Genomic DNA, 20,861 nt, shown 5'->3' with positions numbered 1-20,861 from the left:
CTGCTCCATCCAGACACCCTCCTCACTTTCGCAGGACTAATTTGATCTCAGAAGTTTTTGCACCGACAGAGACCATCAGGGCTCCCATCATTCCACTGGCGCTCCGGAAAACAAGAATAGCTCCTTGGCCAGAACAGAGACCCAGAGGCTTGGTCTCAGCTCAAGCGTGGACATACTTGCATACAATCAAACTGTCCATATAGATTGCATGCATATGCACATATTTCTTTTTTGAGAAAAGTCTCCTGGGCTGTTTCTTGAGTTATAACATTAAATCAATATAAATTTCCCTTAGAAATTAAAAAAATGACCACATTCCTTTGACAAACAACTCAAGCAGTTACATGTTAAGGGCACACTGGAATTAAATAAATCTAACTCAGGCATGGGGACGGTCACATCACCAAGACTGAGAAGATAAAACTCATGTTTACCAACCTCCATTTTCATCTTAACCGTGTCACAAACAACTTCCATTCAAACAAACCGACAACTTCAAAGAGATGCTAAGACTCCATGCAGTAAGTAAGTATTAAGTAAGTTTTGCATGGCTTCTAGACTTGATTTCTGTGGATTTGATGGACTCTTCTGATAGGGTCTCTGGCTTCTGGTGCAAGGCTGTGGGTCCTGCTGGTTAATAGTAAGCAGGCAGCAAGACTGAGTTTTAAAGCCCAGTCAAATGTTATAAGCTCACCTGATGTTCTTCTTTCTAATGTGTTTTTTTTCCTATTTTACTAACATGCTCTGTCCTTTGCAAAGACTTTTTTAGTTTCAAAAGGATGTCACCATTATGGTCGTCAATGTGATAGGACAGAAAGAGTATACGAGTCCAGGAGTGAGCAAGTTGGTGTTTGAGCCAGGTTCAAGCCTGTGGGCAAATTGTATCAGCACTCTGTACCTCGTTCCTTTTAACTATAAAATGTGGCTGATGCCGTCTACCTGGAGGCATTTGAGGTCATGCATACACAGTGCAGAATATGTAGTAGGCCTTGTATAAGCATTTTTGAAAACCAGGTGGCCAGTAAATGGTAGCAATTATTTATTATATATTTTGTTTCACTGCCTAACATCGTACCACGAAAAAGTTATTACTATGCAGATATGATACCTTTCCCACTATTTAGTAGGTAAAAAAGAAATTAGAGTGGTCCCCTATGGTCATCGCCCCCTTCAGCTAAGTTCAGGTACACCGATCTTGAAGGTATCAGGCCAGTCCCATCTTGCTCATACCCTCCAGAGCCCAGTCTGGTTCCAAACACATTTCCCAAATTCTGTCTCTTGACCTGCAAGTTTAACCCTGTTTCTTCCAAATCCTGAGTGTGAATGGGTTTCTCCTAATTCCATCCACATAGGCTCCACTGCTCACGGCCACTTGAGCTAGCAATGGGAAAAGAAGGCAGGATCAAAGTTCCAAAGTATTTTGGTTTCACTAAAGTGAAAAGATACACTGTTTAATTGGAGGGAGGAAAGCAAGCTGCAGAAGAGTATGTATAGTAAAATCCAATTTATATTAAGTATATCTGTATTCATTTCAATTTACTTTAGTTAATTTCTGGAAGGATACATAAGAGATTTAACAACAGTTACCTCTGGGTAGTAGGTGGGAAGTCAATTTTTTTTTATCATGACTGTGTGTTGCTTTTATATTAAGAACCAAATTTAAAACAAAGAAAAAGAAGCAGGAAAGCCAAACTAAGCAAACCTTCTCTGTGAACTCCCCCAACTTAAAACACTGACCTCTCTCTAATGGTCTAGAATTTACTAGAGAAACATCAGGCCAAAGCAAATATCACAATATAAATGAGGCCCACCTTGTGAAAATTGAGTGTAAAAAAAAAAAAAAATGCAAACACAGGCAGCACTCCAGCAGGAAGAAACTGCTGCAGAGAACCTGGCTTTGAAGTAGCAGGTCCGATGGTGGGGAAGGAAGCTGACAGTGAACACAGGTAGCCTTGGGTGCCAGGACTACGTGCTGAGGACCTGCTAAGGGGAGGTCACAAAACAGACATGGGTGTGGGATGTTTTATGATTTTTTAGAGGATTTTCCTGTTGCAGATGATTCTTTCAATCGTCAGGTCCTACGATGTGGTTGTAGGTTTGGATACATCACTAAGAGCCAGGAAATGAACATTTATGATGTTTAGAGGCCATATTACCAAATGGTGAACAATCAGAACAATCCAACAAAATGATGGTGGAAAGTGACTATCCCCTCCAAAATAATAAACCAAAAGAAGCAATTTCCAGGCAACGTGTGAGAAACAACCTAATGTGTAAAATTAGCTACTTTTGCACCAGCTTGACCATTAAGCATGCAGATTCTGATTCATCTGTGTGGAGATCATGCATTACAGACCAAAAAAATCCCAGAACTGAGGCACTAAGCTAAGGTCACCAGGAAGAGGTCAGGGTGAGAACACTGGAACCCACGTTGAAAAGAAGAGTGGAATGGAAAATTAATTTTAGATCCCAGTTACTGGCCTGTTTCCAAAGGCCTATCTGTTCCAGGGTGCAAGGAAGTGTGGTGTGGAACTTGGCCTTGGCTGATCATATGGCCCGATCTAGGGCCTTGCTAACATAAGCTGGAACCAGAACGCCAGCCCTGCAGTCAGCAGTCAGACGAGCACTGGAAACAGTGATGTCATTGGCTGCAAAGGGTCAAGAGTCACAGAGATGAAGGACATTTCTGCTATTAAACCATTTACCTCCGGACATTCCCTCAAATGTCCCTACACAGCCCTAATGAGGGGGAAGAGCTGGAGTTGAGAGCTGGTTCATCTCTGCCCCACACACGGTATGTCCTGCCTCAGTGTGAACACAAGAGTGTTCCCACTTACCTGAGGCTCTCGGTTCTCCTTTCCATTTTAGTAAATCACCCAGGCTGCCTTCTAGGACATCTCAGATCCAACCTTCTCTGCCTTTCTTATGGTAAGAGGCCCCAAACCCTTTCTCTGGAAGCACAGTCTGGTGGGAAATATAAAGCCACGTCAGGAGCCTTCCTTTGCTGTCCCTGGGGATATACTTTCTGGTGACACTCTGTGGAGGTGGAAGTGGGAGGGAAGGATCTTGACCTCCTTCCAGTCAGGAAAGTACTGTCATCTTTGGTAGGAGCAACAGTGCCCAGTGGGGCTGCTGTCCACTGGATGACACTATTTGGTGGTGGTGGTGCTTGGGGGGTAGTAATTAGCCCTACACGTTACTGTCACCATGATCTCCCCAGACTAAAACACATGGGGCCCTGATGACAGTTTAAACAGGTCTTCTTCATTGAAGAGGCTAGTAATTAACCCAATTCCCTTATCATCTCTTCAAGGAAGTCTCTCTAGTTAGAGTAGTTCCCTCCTGACTCCCAGTTACTATCTATTTTTAATTTCCTTCATCAAGTGCATCCTAAAGTCTGGGTTTTCTCAAAAGCAGAACCTGAGGCAAGGACTTGGGTTTGTGGGTCATTTATCTGATAGTCGATCCCAGGAAGCAGGAGTAGGGATGAGAGCACAGAGGAAAGCCAATATGAACATGTATTACCATGGTGTGTGGTGTAGACGCCTGATTCCAGTCAGACTCCCAAGAAGACGAGACTTTAGAACACAGCCTCACAAGATCCACCTTAAAGGTAGGAAGCCCAGAACATTTACCCACCAATTCCCAGTGCCCCCTGTTAGTTGAGGGTTGCTCCTGGAAGCATGAATTGTTTGCTGCTGCCTGATGCTGGCCAAGGGTCTCCTGAGAGGCATCTGAGAAAACCCAGAGGCAGAATGCAGAGGACACAGGAGGCAGACAAGAAGTAGGACATTGACAGCTCCAGGAAAGTCTGAGCTTACATGGAATTGTCGACCAAGGGTATGGGCTGCAATCAGAGGTAGGCCAGAGGGATAGGGCATGGACAGTAGAGGCATCTCCTACAGCACTTGCTCTGAAATTCTCTTACTTATAAGATACTCATTCAATGTCTCTCTCACTCCACTGAATAACAGAGACCCCTACATAAGAGCAGAGACCTCCAAGTGCCCATAACAAAGCTGTAAGAATTGGAAACTGACACTGCCCCACCCCCCACTCCCTCTCAGGCTTAGGAGTCAGCCAGAGGAGCTTGCCTGAAATCTAACTGCCCACTCTGCCCCTCAGTCAAGCCCTGTTGTGCAAAGCAAAATCTGCCCAGCCACAAGGGAAGCCCTGAATATTTCCTCTGTCTTGTTGACTGGAGTACACACTGTACCTAGGATAGTAACTGCTACGTAGTAGGTGTTCAACACATTTTGTTGGATGAAATAGTTCAAGTTTACTTGGCCAATCCATAATGAATTGTAAGTTTCATAACCTTTCCCATCCTTTGAACATCAGAAGTAGTTTTCTTCTCCAGGTTTCTGGTGGTCACATGGAACAGAATGTGTTTTCTGACCTCAGGATATGCTGGTTCTCCCAGGGCTCAGAGGAAGGATGCGGTCTGCCATGATAGACTAAAATTCTATAGCCCTCCACTTCAGGCTGAAGTTATTGTTTGCCTAAATAACCTGAACATAAACACTCTTCCCAAATACCCAGTCTTGCACACCTGTTTCCACCCCTTACCTGCTTCTAGTTCTAGAAATATATACCTCCTTCCACATTTACCAAACTTTGATCATATTTCTTGCAAAATCCTAGCTCAGGCTTTATGACTTAGGTGGCATTTAACCCACCATCCTGCTCTGAGTTGTTTTATAATGATAACTCATATTAACTAACAGTGAACGATTCACCCCCAACTCATAACACTGTTGCTTGTAAAAAAGAATCCGGACTCTTTTCCTGACTGTAGTTTAGAGACCATGGGATGGTTTTGTGGTCAGAGTGAAAGTTGGAGTTCATCTACCACAAAAGCAAAAGCCCCATATTCTCTATTTTTGTTTATGGCTTTTCCTTGAATTTTTTTGAACCTAAAAAGGAGGCAAGAGGGGCAGATAGTGTCCTGGTATCTGAGAGACACAGGAAATAGTTGCTAAGCATGGGCCATCACTAGGGCTTTCCTTGATGCACCCAGGTTTCTTGATCTCACAGATGCATCTGTATACACATAACCTCACAAAGAAATCACCAGGAGTCAGAGTGTTTGATTGTATACCATGAGCTGAATTTTGAGCCACAAATACAGGTAGAACTCTGGGTTCATGTTCTGACCCCAGATGATCATATGAGGTCTAGAACCAAACCATTTAGATCAATTTATGCACGTTCTGCATGGAGCACTGGGTGTTATACACAAACAATGAATCATGGAGCACTACGTCAAAAACTAATGATGTCATGTATGGTGATTAACATAACAAAATTTTAAAAAAGACAGAAAAAAAAGACATGTGAAAGGTTATTTTTAGTTTTGTGAAAGACTTCTAGGTTATAAATACCCACCTCAGTCCAATTTTAGAAGATACTCATTTATAAAAGAAGAGTAGCTCAGTTTATAGTAGTTTAATGAATTCTGACCTAAGAAAGCAAAAAGGGTATTAGGGAGTTTTATGGGTTAAACTGTGTCTCCAAAAAAGATATGTTGAATCCCTAGCCCCAATATCTCAGAATGTGACCTTATTTAGAACTAGAGTCATTGAAGATGTAATTAGTAAAGATAAGGTCATACCAGAATAGGGTGGACCCTTAATTCAATATGACTGGCATGCCTATGAGAAGGGAGAACACCATATGAAAACGTAGAGACACATGGGAAGAAGATGGCCACATGACAATGAAGGCAAAGGTTGGAATGATAAATCTACAAGTCAAGGATTGCTAAGAACTGCCAAAAGCTAAGAAGAGGCAAGGAAAGATTTTCCCATTAAAGTCACCAGAGAGAGCATGGCGCTGCCAACATCTTGATTTCAGACTTCTAGCCTCTAGAACTGTGAAGCAATACATTTCTGTTGTTTTCGCCACCCAGTTTGTGGTACTTCGTTAGAGCGCTAGGAAATGAATACAGGAAACAAACTAGGATGACAGCCTAAGAAGTAGATCCCATTAGAGCTCTAGAAGTGTAAACATTGCCACCACCACCACCACCACCCCCCACACTGCCCATGGTGTGTGCTGAGCCCTGCTGCAGTGAGCAAAGATCTTCTGGGAAATTCTGCTCAGTGGACAGACACTTTGGCTACATTGCCAGTTTGCTTGTAACTGAAGAGTATGGTTCTTTGGAAATGAAGCAGGATTCCTCTGAAATTGGGAGATGCAGCCCTCCATCATCCTGAAGTTTTACAAATCACTGGGGAAAAAAAGATGTGGATTAGATGTCACTGGAACTTGGAAGAAGGAGGAGGTGAAGGAGGTGAACAGGGGTGGGAGGCAGGGGAGAGGAGAGGAGATGGAGAGGGGAGGAAGAAGAGTGGTACAAGGCAAGATTTCCAAAAAGAAACAAGGCTCTCATCTTCTTCATCCTCAACTCCAATTTATCCCCAGATATGCATTTTTGAACCCATTAACTTTCTCCCTTCCCTTGACCCTAGCACTCATTCAGAGCCTCACACTTTCTCATTTTGATCACTGTTTAACCTTGTACCAGCCTCTTAACCCACCTGTATACCGTTACCAGAGCGAGCGTGGCACTCCCTGCTCACAGCCCTTCCCTAGCTTCCTATCACCCATGGGGACTACACCAGGACTTCCAAAATCATACTTCAATCCATACTTCCTGTACAATCCTTTATCCTTCACTACAGAGTATCCTCGACTCCAGCCCAATCAATTATATATCTTGATTTTTCAGAAGTGTCTGCATTTTCTCCTACTAGAAATGTCCTTCCTCCTTTTTTACCTTATGAGCTTCTCATTCTTTTCAATCCAGCAAGGATATCACCTCCTTTATAAAAACTTTCGTTGGTCCCTACCCCAGCTGTAACAGAATGAATTTTTCCCTCTCCTGTCTTCGCATAGAACTTAAAAAATGACACCTACCACAATAAATTATTGTTATCTGGCCATGGAACAGTTTGCCCCATCAGTCTGTATGTTCCAAGAACACCTTATTTGACTACAGAATCCCAAGGCCTGGCATCATGGCTGAAATGTGGAAGGTTCTCAATAAATATTGTAAAAATAAAGGATGTGTGAATGAGAATGGCATACTCCAAGCACTATGGTTTACCCCCATTGTCCCCCAAAGTGGTCAGATGTCCTCCATCTGGAGCCATTTCCCAACCCATAAGGGAAATTCAGCAGATTTTTAGATACCAGTACCTTCTCTTCTCCTGCATCTCTGCACAGGACTCTCATCAAGTTCAAGGTTGGCTTCAGTCTAGAAAAATAAATAGGCCTCCCCTTAGACAAAATAGAGCCAGCTAATTTATATGAGAAGTCGACTCCAGGTCCCCTGCCTCCTGGACTGAGCAGAGAGAGCAAGATGAAGAGTTCCACCATGAGTTACTGTGCTCAGGCTGGCCTCTCTCTAACATCGGGGCCTTCTGTTCCTGTGACAAAGTTTATGTCCTAAGTCATTAAGTTTTTCTGCCAAAACACAACGTGTTTCTTTTTAAAGGCCCTTGTTCCTGCTCAGAAGTTTCTTAATCAGAAACAGTGACTAACTGTTCAACTCCAAATAAAGGAAATAAAATTAAATGTCCCAATTGCTTTTTGCTGATTTGGCCTTTGGTTTCATTTTATTATTTTCTTTACAAGCCTAAAGCTTATGGAGGAACTCCCCAGTGCCCAACTCACAGTTCTGATGTGGAGGGAGAGAGGTATAACGCCCAGTGTGACATTTGAGTTACAGTTTCTCTAAACCACAAGCAAACCTTGATGAATAGAAATGTAAAGTTCCAACACTGAAAACCAGGGTTCCTGGCCTGGGGTTGGAAGACTTGTGTGGACCCCTGCTTGCAGAAATGTTGGGTCATTTCCAGAACCAAAGAGACAATGGTTTAGGAGAAAAGAAAAGCATTCTGCCAACTTCTACCTCTTCAATTACATTCCGGCTGCCTTTCCTATTTATGAAAGGCCACTGCAGTTGGCATCCATGCTCCAACCACGGAAACACCTGGAATGTGGCCATTCAGGGACATTCTAGAGAAAAGTCCAGAAAAGAGGGAGGAGAGTCCAAAGAAGAAAAAAACTATAAGAATTGAAGGAACTGGGTAGAGACACTGAGAATCATTGATGTTAGAACTGGAGAACATCTATTTCATTGTGTACCTTGTACAAATAAATAAAAATTAAAAATAAATAAGATAAAAATAAATAAATAAATAAATAAATAAATAAATAAAAATTTAAAAAGTGAGGCCTTGAGAAACCTGGACTCCCAAAAGGGGATAAAAATTGTTCCATGCCATCTTCATTCTACTGGATGAAAGAAAGCATAAAGGAACAGGGTATGTCAAAGTTTAAAACTTAGCACAGTTCCTGGCACAAAGCATACTTGATAAAATAACATTAAATAATAGTTCACACAGGGGCTAAAATAACCTAATATTTACATTTTCCCTGAAGTAACTTCCCACAATGAGAGTCTGGATTTACTAACCTTATTTTCAAATTATTCCAGACTTACAGAAGTTGTAAGAATAGTACAAAGGATCTCCATACACCCCCTCAGCCATCAACTCATCAACTTTTTTAATGTTTGCCACATGGTGTTCTCTATCTATCTACCTATATACACACATATATTATTTATTCCTAAACATTTGGAGTAGGTTTCTTTGGATCTGTTTCCTCTGATTGCTTCAATGTATATTTCATGAGAGCAAGGACATTCTCTAACAGTTACCAAATCCAGGAAATTTCACATTTGCACAACACTTTAATCCATAGTTCATTTTCAAATGTCAACGTTGTCTTAATAATGTCCTTTATGTCATTTTTCCCGCACGAGACCCCATCCAGGGTCACATCCTCTGTTTAATTGTCTTGCCTCCTTAGTCTACTCTAATCTGCATAGATCCTCAGCCTTTCTTTGTCCTTCATGAAACTGAGATGGTTGGAGAGTACAGCCCAGTGGTTTTCTAGAAGGCCCCCCATTTTGGATTTACCTGATGCTCCCCCATGAGATTCAGGCCAGGCCCTTTTGGCTGGAGCACCGCATGAGAAGGGGTGTGTTCTTCTCAGTGCCTGTGGAGGCACACTAAGTCTGCCCCTTCTTGATAATGTTGATTTTGATAAGTGACTTCTCTGCTGTAGAGTTACTAGTTTTCCTTTCGTAATTAGTAAGTAATTTGCAAGGAGCACTTTCAGAACATGTAAATATTCTGTTCTCCATCAATCCCCACAATGGATTTAGCAGCCAGTAAATTGTTTGCCTTTTACTCACTGGGTTATAATCCATTGCTGACATTATTTGGTTTAGTGCTCAGGTTATCCCAGATTTGGCCAGAAGAACTCCTTCAGGCTCTCCTTTATCTTGTTGGCATGTGCCCCCCACCTTTTTAACTTACGTTCTTTTTAAATTTTTGGCAATACAGAATGTTGTAGGATCCTTTGTGTCTTTTCTGCCTTGTTCCTGAAATCAGCTTTGATCTGGAGGTCCCTGGTCACTTTGAGTGAGGAATGGTATTTAAAAATCAAGACCTAGATGTCAGGTACGGTCATTGCTATTGGAATGTCCCTGGTTTAAGGTCCTATCAGCAGAGCGAGCCAATAATATATATTTCTGAAATTATCTGCTTATACTGGTACCTCCAGTCCAAACCAATTCTTTGTGGGTATTTCTGTATTTCTTGCCTTTGCCTATTTCTTATTTGTAGCTCTCTGTTTCACACTGAGAATCCTGGCTCACAAAATAAACAAACAACAACAACAACAACAAATACATATATATATATATATATATTCATTTGCTTAGTCCTATAATATACATAAACAAAACAGTTTTTTAAACTAAGCTACGTGCATACCACTACCATAAAAAAATGAGAAAAGTTCAAGAGATGTTTGCATGTTTTTCTTTAGATGAAGACATAGTCAAAGCACTCTGTTCAAAAGTTACTTAAACTAGCTTTTATCCCTCCCTTTGGTGTGGTTATATTATTCCATTGAAATAACGTAGGGTGTATTTATTTCTCTTTCCAAACAGTCTTAGGGCTTTTCCCCCATCCTCACTGGCTTACTTTCATTTTTTTTAATTTGTAGAAAAATATGATCCCCCTAGTCAAAACCATATGAAAATGTATACCCCAAAAAGTGTTCCCTCCCCTATCCCATCTGTCTTATTTTCCTCCACCTCTATCTTATCTAGGGAACCAACTTCATTAGTCTCTGGTTTATACTTTCTCTATATTCTTTTTCCAAAATAAACTGACAAAATGTAAATTATTTCAAAATAAAAAATAAAAAGATACGCATATGTTTTCTTATTTCTCCTTCCTTGACACAAAGTAATATATAATATATACATTCTTTTTTTATTAACATATAATGTATTATTTGTTTCAGGGGTACAGGTCTGTGATTCATCAGTCTTACACAATTCACAGTGCTCACCATAGCACTTACCCTCCCCAATGCCCATCACCCAGCCACCCCATCCTTCCTACCCCCCTCCACTCCAGCAACCCTGTTTGTTTCCTGAGATTAAGAGTCTCTTATGGTTTGTCTCCCTCTCTGGTTTCGTCTTGTTACATTTTTTCCTCCCTTCACCTATGATCCTCTGTCTTGTTTCTCAAACTCCTCATATCAGTGAGATCATATGATACTTGTCTTTCCCTGGTTGACTTATTTCGCTTAGCTTAATATCCTCTAGTTCCATCCATCCACGTTGTTGCAAATGGCAAGATTTCATTTTTGATGGCTGTATAATATTCCATTATATATATATATATATACACCACAACTTCTTTATCCATTCATCTGTTGATGAACATCTAGGCTCTTTCCATAATTTGGTTATTGTGGACATTGCTGCTATAAACATTCGGGTACAGGTGCCCCTTCGGATCACTACTTTTGTATCTTTGGGGTAAATACTAAGTACTGCAATTGCTGGGTCATAGGTTAGCTCTATTTTCAACTGTTTGAGGAACCTCCATACTGTTTTCCAGAGTGGTTGCAACAGCTTGCATTCCCACCAACAGTGTAGGAGGGTTCCCCTTTCTCCGCATCCTTGCCAACATCTGTCATTTCCTGACTTGTTAATTTTAGCCATTCTGACTGGTGTGAGGTGGTATCTCATTGAGGTTTTGATTTGGATTTCCCTGATGCCAAGTGATGTTGAGCACTTTTTCATGTGTCTGTTGGCCATTTGGATGTCTTCTTTGCAGAAATGTCTGTTCATGTCTTCTGCCCATTTCCTGATTGGATTATTTGTTCTTTGGGTGTTGAGTTTCATAAGTTCTTTATAGATTTTGGATACTAGCCCTTTATCTGATATGTCATTTGTAAATATCTTCTCCCATTCTGTCGGCTGTCTTTTGGTTTTGTTGACTGTTTCTTTTGCTGTGCAGTTTTTTATCTTGATGAAGTCCCAATAGTTCATTTTTGCTCTTGCTTCCCTTGCCTTTGGCAATGTTTCTAGGAAGAAGTTGCTGCAGCTGAGGTTGAACACGTTGCTGCCTGTGTTCTCCTCAAGGATTTTGATGGATTCCTGTCTCACATTGAGGTCTTTTCTCCATTTTGAGTCTATTTTTGTATGTGGTATAAGGAAATGATCCAGTTTCATTCTTCTGCATGTGGCTGTCCAATTTTCCCAACACCATTTGTTGAAGAGACTGTCTTTTTCCCATTGGACATTCCTTCCTGCTTTGTCAAAGATGAGTTGACCATAGAGTTGAGGGTCCATTTCTGCACTTTCTATTCTGTCCCATTGATCTAGGGATACACATTCTTTTGTACTTTCTTTTTCCATTTAATATATTTAAATTCATTTCATATTAAATGACAGAAGTCTTCCTAATTCTTTTTACAGCTCCTTAGTCCTCCCATGAGTACATATAGAAGTTTGTTCAACCAATTTTCTATATTTGGGCTCTTAGGTAATTTCTGATATTTTGCAGTTGTGAACAACACTGCCATGATTAACCTCATGAATATATTTTTGTATCATTGGAAATATATCTGCAGGGTAAATTGTTTGGTCAAAGAGTAAGTACATAACCTTAAAGAGGTTACACCATCTCAGTACTCACCAACCATGTGTGTGAGTGTTGTTTTTCCTACAGCCTCACCAACAGAGTGTGCCTGAGAGTTGAGAAAATGTCCATATTTCACTGTAGTCTTATAAGTGAGGTTGAACATCTTTTCCTATTTTTGATCTCTGTGTGTGTGTGTATGTGAATTGTCTTTTTTTATAAGATTTTTGGTCATTTTCCCCTTAATTTTAAGACTTGTTTGTACATTAACCCATTATTTGTCGTATATTTCCAGTATTTTCTACGTTTGTTATATGTCTTTTGACTGTGCTCATGGTATTTTCTGTCATATATTTCTTATGTAGGCAAATTTACCAAGTTTTTTGTGCATCTTGATCTTGAATTGTAGTTACCAAGCCATTTCCTACACCTGAATGAAAGTAGAATCCATCCATTTAAAAATTCTTATGTAATTTCATTTTTATGTTTACACTCTAATCCATTTGAAGTTTTTGTAATGTATGGTGTGTCTAAATGGCTATCCAGTTATCCTGAATTAGTTATTAAAAAGTCCATATTAGCTTCAATGATTTCATATGCCACCTTGATCACATACTAAATTTCCAGACGTACTTGGGTTTATTTTTTGACTTTCTGTTCCATTCCATTTTGCCTTACATCATGTGCTAGTACCACACTAGGTTAACTACAGAGACTTTATAGCATCTTTTCATATCCAGAGGGCTGGTCCTCTTCATGGATCTCCTTCTGTTGTTTTTTAGACGTTCTTACATGCTTATTTTCTGTAAAAATGTTAGTAACAACTTCAATAGTGCCAGAGAAACAATGTATTGATATTTTTATTGGGAGAAATATTATCTTGATGATGTGGAGATATTCTATCCAAAAACAAGAGATATTTTTCCATTTGTTTAAGTCTAGAAGTCTGAATCGTGTGTGTGTGTGTGTGTGTGTGTGTGTGTGTGCCCCTACATTTTTCCTCTATTTTTTTAATACTTTTCACCCTAAAATAAAATCACACAAAGCAAATGTAAAGCTTAGGGAATTATAGAGAAAACAGCTTTGTAAGCAGGTCAAGAAATAAAACTTTGCCACACCAAAAACTCTCCATGTGCTCCCTCAGTCACAGTTCCCTCCCTCTCTCCAAAAGTAGCCATATCCATAACTGTATAGCAATCATGTCCCTGCTTTTCTTTATATTTAAACACCATGTGTACATCCTTAGATACTAAGGTTTAATCTTGTTGATGAAAAAAATGTTTGCTATGTGCCTTAAGTCTCATTTAATCTGCAGATTTCTCCTCTAGACCTTTCTCTTCTGGGCAGTTCATCTGCTGAAGGTCCTGGACTATCAGGCCTGTAAAGTTGTCATTGTCTGGGTGTTCCCAATTGCAAACTCAAGAAGTTTGTTCCTCCTGGAAATTGCAGCTGGCACCAGAGGATGGATTAGACTCAGCTTTGATCCCCTTGGCAAGATTATAGGTGGTATTGCATTATTTTATCAAAGAACAGAGAATGTCAAAGATTTCATCTTTTTTGATATTAGCAGCCACTGATGCTCAATGCCTTCAGTGTTTTTTTTTTTCAGTTCTTTTGATTTTGTGAAACCCCTTCTCTAATATCTTCTTAGAATATACAGATGTGGGTTTTACATCTTCTATAAGAATCAGAAGTCAGCTCTGCTCCCTCCGCTTTACCTTTACCCTCATCCCTATTATTATCCACATGTGATACCACAGAAATCACTCCAACATACTTTCTGGTAGGAAATTCGCACTGCCTATAACACCTCTTAGCAGAGGAAAGAGTTCTATAGCCAATGCCCCAGAAAGGAGCCATCCTCAATGAGTTCTGGATATTAGGGAAGCCTAGGGACCTGGAGTTGGTAAATAGTTTTGGTTTGTTTATTTGTTTTAATTTATTAACATTTATTGAAATGCAGAAGAATGCTTGGTTCTGAGGAGAGAATCAGCACTAAGTGTATTGCTCCAAAGCATATTACAGTGCTGAAAATTTCCTTAGATACCAGCTGCTACCAACACTTGTTTGACCCAGAAGTAACCTTATCTAATGGTGACTTCTCTAAGGCCACAACCAGAACTAGAACCCAGTCCCCTCTTGCCTAGCTCATTCTACTACATAGGAACACTGTCTCAGTTGGCAAGTCTTCCTTTCTTCCCTCCTTCCTCACCAAGTGTAGAAAATCAGGCTACACAAGGTCTTATAGCCACTAGGAAGTACTCTTAGGGCAGCTTTTCAAGTAGGAACTTTCATTACTCATTAATTATTATTTTTTTTAAATTAAGCTCCTACTTTGTACCAGGCACCTTGCCTAGCTATGGCTACACGTAATGAACACACATAGTCCTTCCTTCATGGGGTTTCTTATAATCCACTAAGGGAGAGGAAAAATAAGTAAGTGGTTGCATAAATAAACATAATTACAGATGGTACTAAATGCCATGTAGAAAAATAAAAGAGTGCTATAAAAATAATAATAAAAGAAAGAGCTCCTTTACAATGGGCACAGGCCTCTCTGAAGGGTTGGTCATCTATACTCTTCATGAAAGATGCAATGGCACATGGATAGCCATAGGCACCTTCCTCTACCTTAATGTCATTCCTTGATTTCTTTAATGAACTTGTATTAGTATGTTCTTATGCACAAATTACTTAGGTGCTAAGGATATACCAAGTTGAAATGGTATGGTCCTTGTCCTAATAAAACCTGTGGGAGGAAAAGATGGCAGATGAGTAGGGGCCCTATCCCAACTGGTCCCCAAAATTGAGCTCTGAACACCCACGAAATCAGCCTGAGATGTAAGAAGATAGATCTGGATCGCTACAAGCAGAATATCACAGGCCGTTGGTTTCGAGGTACAAAGTGGGGAGCCATGATTCTGTGGGCACATATTGGAAGATAAACAGAAGGGGGAAGGGAGCTGTGGGGATCCTACACCACTGGTGAGTGATAGCTTCATGCACTGGGGACCGAGCACAGACTAGCAGACCGGTAGTGGTGCAGAAAGGACTTTAGGGCAGCCCCCTGACTGAAACCAGGAGCGGCAGGGCCACACGTGTGACCTGGGGGTGGCTGGTGGTTTTAGAAGCATAAAGGGCAGAGACGTGCCCCAACCTGGAGGCGAGGACTGGGAGCCCTGCTGAGGGGTACACAACCCAGGATGCTGCAGTTTATAGCAGCACAGACAGAAACAGAGATAGTGTGGCCTGGCGACCTCACTGAAGAACAGACTGCAATCTCTCTGCTCTGAAGCAGAGGGTTGGAAATGATCTCTTTTGTTCCAACTCTCAGAAAGGATGCAGAAAGCTACCAGGGAAAGCTGCAAGAGAACAAAACCCCCAAAAAACAGGTTTTCACTAGCCCATTCCCACCATAAGGGACAGGGCAACTCTACACAAACAGGGTTGCCTGAGTAACAGCACGGCAGGGCCCTCCCCCAGAAGACAGGTTAGGAGAACAAGAGGCCAACAACCTTAAGATCCCTATAAAACAGGTGCATCTTGCTTGAGTTGTGATCAATAATTTGGACTCTGTACATTCCCTCAACCACCCCTCAACAGAATGACTAAGAAGAGGAACCCCCAAAATAGGAAAGACTCAGAGACTGTGACTTCTGCCACAGATTTACAAATGGATACAGATATAACCAAGATGTCGGGAATGGAATTCAGGGTAGCAATTGTGAAGACAACAGCTAGAATGGAGAAATTGATTAGTGGCAACATAGAGTCTCTAAATGCAGAAATGAAAGCTGAACTAGCAGAATGTAAAAATGCTATCAATGAGATCCAATCTAATCTAGATAATCTAACAGCTCGGGTGAGTCAGAAGAATGAATTAGTGATCTAGAAGACCAATTAATAGACAAAAAGGAAAAGGAGGAGGCCAGGGAAAAACAACTCAAAATCCATGAAAATAGAATCAGAGAAATAAATGACACCATGAAACATTCCAATGTCAGAATTATTGGGATCCCTGAAGGGGTGGAGAGAGAGAGAGAGGACTAGAAGATATATTTGAGCAAATGGTAGCTGAGAACTTCCCTAATCTGGAGAATGAAACAAACATTCATGTCCTAGAGGCAGAGAGGACCCCTCCCAAGATCAAGAAAAACAGGCCAACACCCCGGCATGTAATAGTAAAACTCACAAATCTTAGAACCAAGGAAACCATCTTAAGGGCAGTTAAGGGGAAGAGATTCCTTACGTACAGAGGGAGGAACATCAGAATAACGTCAGACCTATCCACAGAGACCCAGGAGGCCATAAAGGGCTGGCAAGACATATTCAGGTACTAAACAAGAAGAACATGCAGCCAAGAATACTTTATCGGCAAGGCTGTCATTTAGAATGGATGGAGAGATGTAGAGCTTCCAAGACAGGCAGAAACTGAAAGAACATGTGACCACTAAGCGAACCCTGCAAGAAATATTAAGGGGAGGTTCTATAAAAGGAGAAAGACCCCAAGAGTGATATAGAACAGAAATTTACAGAGATAATCTATAAAAACAACGTCTTCACAGGAAACATGATAACAATAAATTCATATCTTTCAATAATCACTCTTATTGCGAATGGCCTAAATGCTCCCATAAAACGGCACAGGTTGCAGATTGGATAAAAAGACAGGACCCATCCATATGCTGTCTACCAGAGACTCATTTTGAACCTAAAAATACATCCAGACTGAAAGTGAAGGGATGGAGATCCATCTTCCATGCCAATGGACCTCAAAAGAAAGCTGGGGTAGCAATTCTCCTATCAGACAAATTAGATTTTAAGCTAAAGACTGTAGTTAGAGACACAGAAGGACACTATATCATTCTTAAAGGGTCTATCCAACAAGAAGATCTAACAATTGTAAATATCTATGCCCCCAACATGGGAGCAGCCATCTACATAAGCCAACCGTTAACCAAAATAAAGAGTCATATTGATAACAATATGTTAATTGTAGGAGACCTCAATACTCCACTCTCAGCAATAGACAGATCATCTAAGCCAAAAATCAACAAAGAAACAAGAGCTTTGAATGACACCCTGGACCAGATGAACCTCATAGATATATACAGAACATTCCACCCTAAAACAACAGAATACTCATTCTTCTTGAGTGCACATGGAACTTTCTCCAGAATAGACCCCATACTGGGTCACAAATCAAGTCTCAACTGACACCAAAAGATTGAGATTATTCCCTGCATATTCTCAGAACATAATTCTTTAAAACTGGAACTCAATCACAAGAAAAAATTTGGAAGAAATTCAAACACTTGGAAGCTAAAGACCACTCTGCTCAAGAATGTTTGGGTCAACCAGGAAATCAAAGAATTTAAACAATTCGTGGAAATCAATGAGAACGAAAACACATCAGTCCAAAACGTATGGGATACTGCAAAGGTGGTCCTAAGGGGGAAATACATAGCCATCGAAGCCTCACTCAAAAAAAAATAGAAAAATCCCGAATTCACCAACTAACTTTACACCTTAAAGAACTAGAGAAAAAGCCATGCATTAGAAGAGAAATGATTAAGATTAGAGCAGAGATCAATGAATGAGAAACCAGAAACACAGTAGATCAGATCAACAAAACTAGAAGCTGGTTCTTTGAAAGAATTAACAAGATTGATAAACCCCTGGCCAGACTTATCCAAAAGAAAAGAGAAAGGACCCAAATTAATAAAATTATGAATGAAAGGGGAGAGATCATGACTAACACCAGGGAAATAGAAATAATTATTAGAAATTATTATCAACGGGGTGCCTGGGTGGCTCAGTCATTAAGTGTCTGCCTTCGGCTCAGGTCATGATCACAGGGTCCCAGAATCGAGCCCCGCATCAGGCTCCCTGCTCCACGGGAAGCCTGCTTCTCCCTCTCCCATTCCCCCTGCTTGTGTTCCCTCTCTTGCTGTGTCTCTTTCTGTCAAATAAATAAATAAAATCTTTAAAAAAAAAAAAGAAATTATTATTGACAACTATATGCCAATAAATTGAGCAACCTGGAAGAAATGGATGCCTTCCTGGAAACCTATAGCCTGCCAAGACTGAAACAGGAAGAAATTGACAACCTGAATAGTCCAATAACCAGTAACGAGATTGAAACAGTTATCAAAAAACCCAAAAAACAAGAGTCCAGGATTGGACTGATGGATTCCCTGGGGAATTCTACCAAGCATTCGAAGAAGAAAAAAATACCTACTCTCCTGAAGCTGTTTCAAAAAATAGAAACCAAAGGAAAGCTTCCAGACTCAGTCTATGAGGCCAGCATTACCTTAATCCCCAAACCAGGCAAAGACGCCATCAAAAAGGAGAATTTCAGACTAATATCCCTGATGAATACGGATTCCAAAATCCTCAACAAATTCCTAGCTAATAGGATCCAACAATACATTAAAAGGATCATCTACCACGACCGAGTGGGATTTATCCCCGGGGTTGCAAAGGTGGTTCAACATTCGAAAATCAATCAGTGTGATAGATCACATTAATAAGAGGAGGGAGAAGAACCATATGGTCCTCTCAGTTGATGCAAAAAAAGCATTTGACAAAATACAACATCCTTTCCTAATTAAAACTCTTCAGAGCATAGGGATAGAAGGAACATTCCTCAAGTTCATAAAATCTATCTATGAAAAGCCCACAGCGATTATCATCCTCAGTGGGGAAAAGCTGAGAGCCTTTCCCTTAAGATCAGGAACACAAAAGGATGCCCACTCTCGCCACTATTATTCAATATAGTACTAGAATTCCTAGCAACAGCAATCAGACCACAAAAAGAAATAAAAGGTATTCAAATTGACAAAGAAGAAGTCAAACTCTCTCTCTTTGCAGATGACATGATACTTTATGTGGAAAATCCAGAAAACTCTACCTCCAAATTACTAGAACTCATACAGCAATTCAGTAATGTGGCAGGATACAAAATCAATGCACAGAAATCAGTTGCTTTCTTATCCACTAAAGTGCAACTGTAGAAAGAGAAATTAGAGAAACGATTCCATTTACAATAGCACCAAAAACCATAAGATACCTCGGAATAAACCTAACCAAAGAAGTAAAGGGTCTATACCCTAGGAACTACAGAACACTAATGAAAGAAATTGAAGAAGACACAAAAAGATGGAAAAACGTTCCATGCTCATGGATCAGAAGAATAAACATTGTTAAAATGTCTATGCTAAGCAATCAGACAACAAAAAGAAATCAAAGGCATCCAAATCGGCAAAGAGGAAGTCAAACTCTCACTCTTTGCAGATGATATGGTACTTTATGTGGAAAACCCAAAAGACTCCACCCCACCCTTTAGCCAACCCAAAACTGCTAGAACTCATACAGGAATTCAGTAAAGTGGCAGGATATAAAATCAATGCACAGAAATCAGTGGCATTCCTATACACCAACAGCAAGACAGAAGAGAGACAAATCAAGGAGTCGATCCCATTTACAATTGCACCCAAAACCATAAGATACCTAGGAATAAATTTAACCAAAGAGGCAAAGGATCTGTACTCAGAAAACTATAAAATACTCATGAAAGAAATTGAAGAAGATACAAAAAATGGAAAAACGTTCCATGCTCATGGATTGGAAGAACAAACATTGTGAAGATGTCAATGCTACCTAGAGCAATCTACACATTCAATGCACTCCCCATCAAAATACCAACCACTTTTTTCAAAGAAATGGAACAAATAATCCTAAAATTTGTATGGAACCAGAAGAGACCCCAAATAGCCAGAGGAATGTTGGAAAAGAAAAGCAAAGCTGGCGGCATCACAATTCCGGACTTCCAGCTCTATTACAAAGCTGTCATCATCAAGACAGTATGGTACTGGCACAAAAACAGACACATCGATCAATGGAACAGAAGAGAGAGCCCAGAAATGGACCCTCAACTCTATGGTCAACTCATCTTGACAAAGCAGGAAAGAATGTCCAATGGAAAAAAGACAGTCTCTTCAACAAATGGTGTTGGAAAAATTGGACAGCGACATGCAGAAGAATGAAACTGGACCATTTCCTTACACCACACACAAAAATAGACTCCAAATGGTTGAAAGACCTAAACGTGAGACAGGAGTCCATCAAAATCCTAAGGAAGAACACAGGCAGCAACCTCTTCGACCTCAGCCACAGCAACTTCTTCCTAGAAACATCACCAAAGGCAAGCGAAGCAAGGGCAAAAATGAACTATTGGGATTTCATCAAGATAAAAAGCTTTTGCACAGCAAAAGAAACAGTCCACAAAACCAAAAGACAACCGACAGAATGGAGAAAATATTTGCAAATGACATATCAGATAAAGGGCTAGTATCCAAAATCTATAAAGAACTTATCAAACTCAACACCCAAAGAACAAATAATCCAATCAAGAAATGGGCAGAAGACATGAACAGATATTTTTCCAAAGAAGACATCCAAATGGCCAACAGACACATGAAAAAGTGCTCAACATCGCTCAGCATCAGGGAAATCCAAATCAAAACCTCAATGAGATACCACCTCACACCCGTCAGAATGGCTAAAATTAACAAGTCAGGAAATGACAGATGTTGGTGGGGATGCGGAAAAAGGGGAACCCTCCTACACTTGGAGGGAATGCAAGCTGTTGCAACCACTCTGGAAAACAGTATGGAGGTTCCTCAAAAAGTTGAAAATAGAGCTACCATACAATCCAGCAATTGCACTACTGGGTATTTACCACAAAGATGCAAATGTAGGGATCTGAAGGGGTATGTGCACCCCAATGTTTATAGCAGCAATGTCCACAGTAGCCAAACTGTGGAAAGAGCCAAG

At 40.4% G+C, this 20,861-nt stretch overlaps 1 long non-coding RNA gene across 3 annotated transcripts in view; it reads right to left on the bottom strand.

The window, feature by feature from the left end:
• Window positions 1–6,084: 6,084 nt before the first annotated feature.
• The window catches only part of LOC113924879, a 76,237-nt gene continuing 61,460 nt past the window's right edge, over window positions 6,085–20,861 (bottom strand). For all 3 annotated transcript variants that reach the window (XR_003520834.1, XR_003520836.1, XR_003520835.1), the window contains 2 exons: window positions 7,204–7,261; window positions 6,085–6,232 (listed from right to left, as the gene is read on the bottom strand). This is a non-coding gene — a long non-coding RNA (uncharacterized LOC113924879). The remainder of the gene's footprint in view (window positions 6,233–7,203; window positions 7,262–20,861) is intronic.

This window comes from Zalophus californianus, chromosome 2, assembly GCF_009762305.2.
Source record: "Zalophus californianus isolate mZalCal1 chromosome 2, mZalCal1.pri.v2, whole genome shotgun sequence".
Classification (NCBI taxonomy): Eukaryota; Metazoa; Chordata; class Mammalia; order Carnivora; family Otariidae; genus Zalophus; species Zalophus californianus.
Note: the sequence above shows the minus strand (reverse complement) of the source record. Positions and strands in the feature narration are given on the sequence as shown.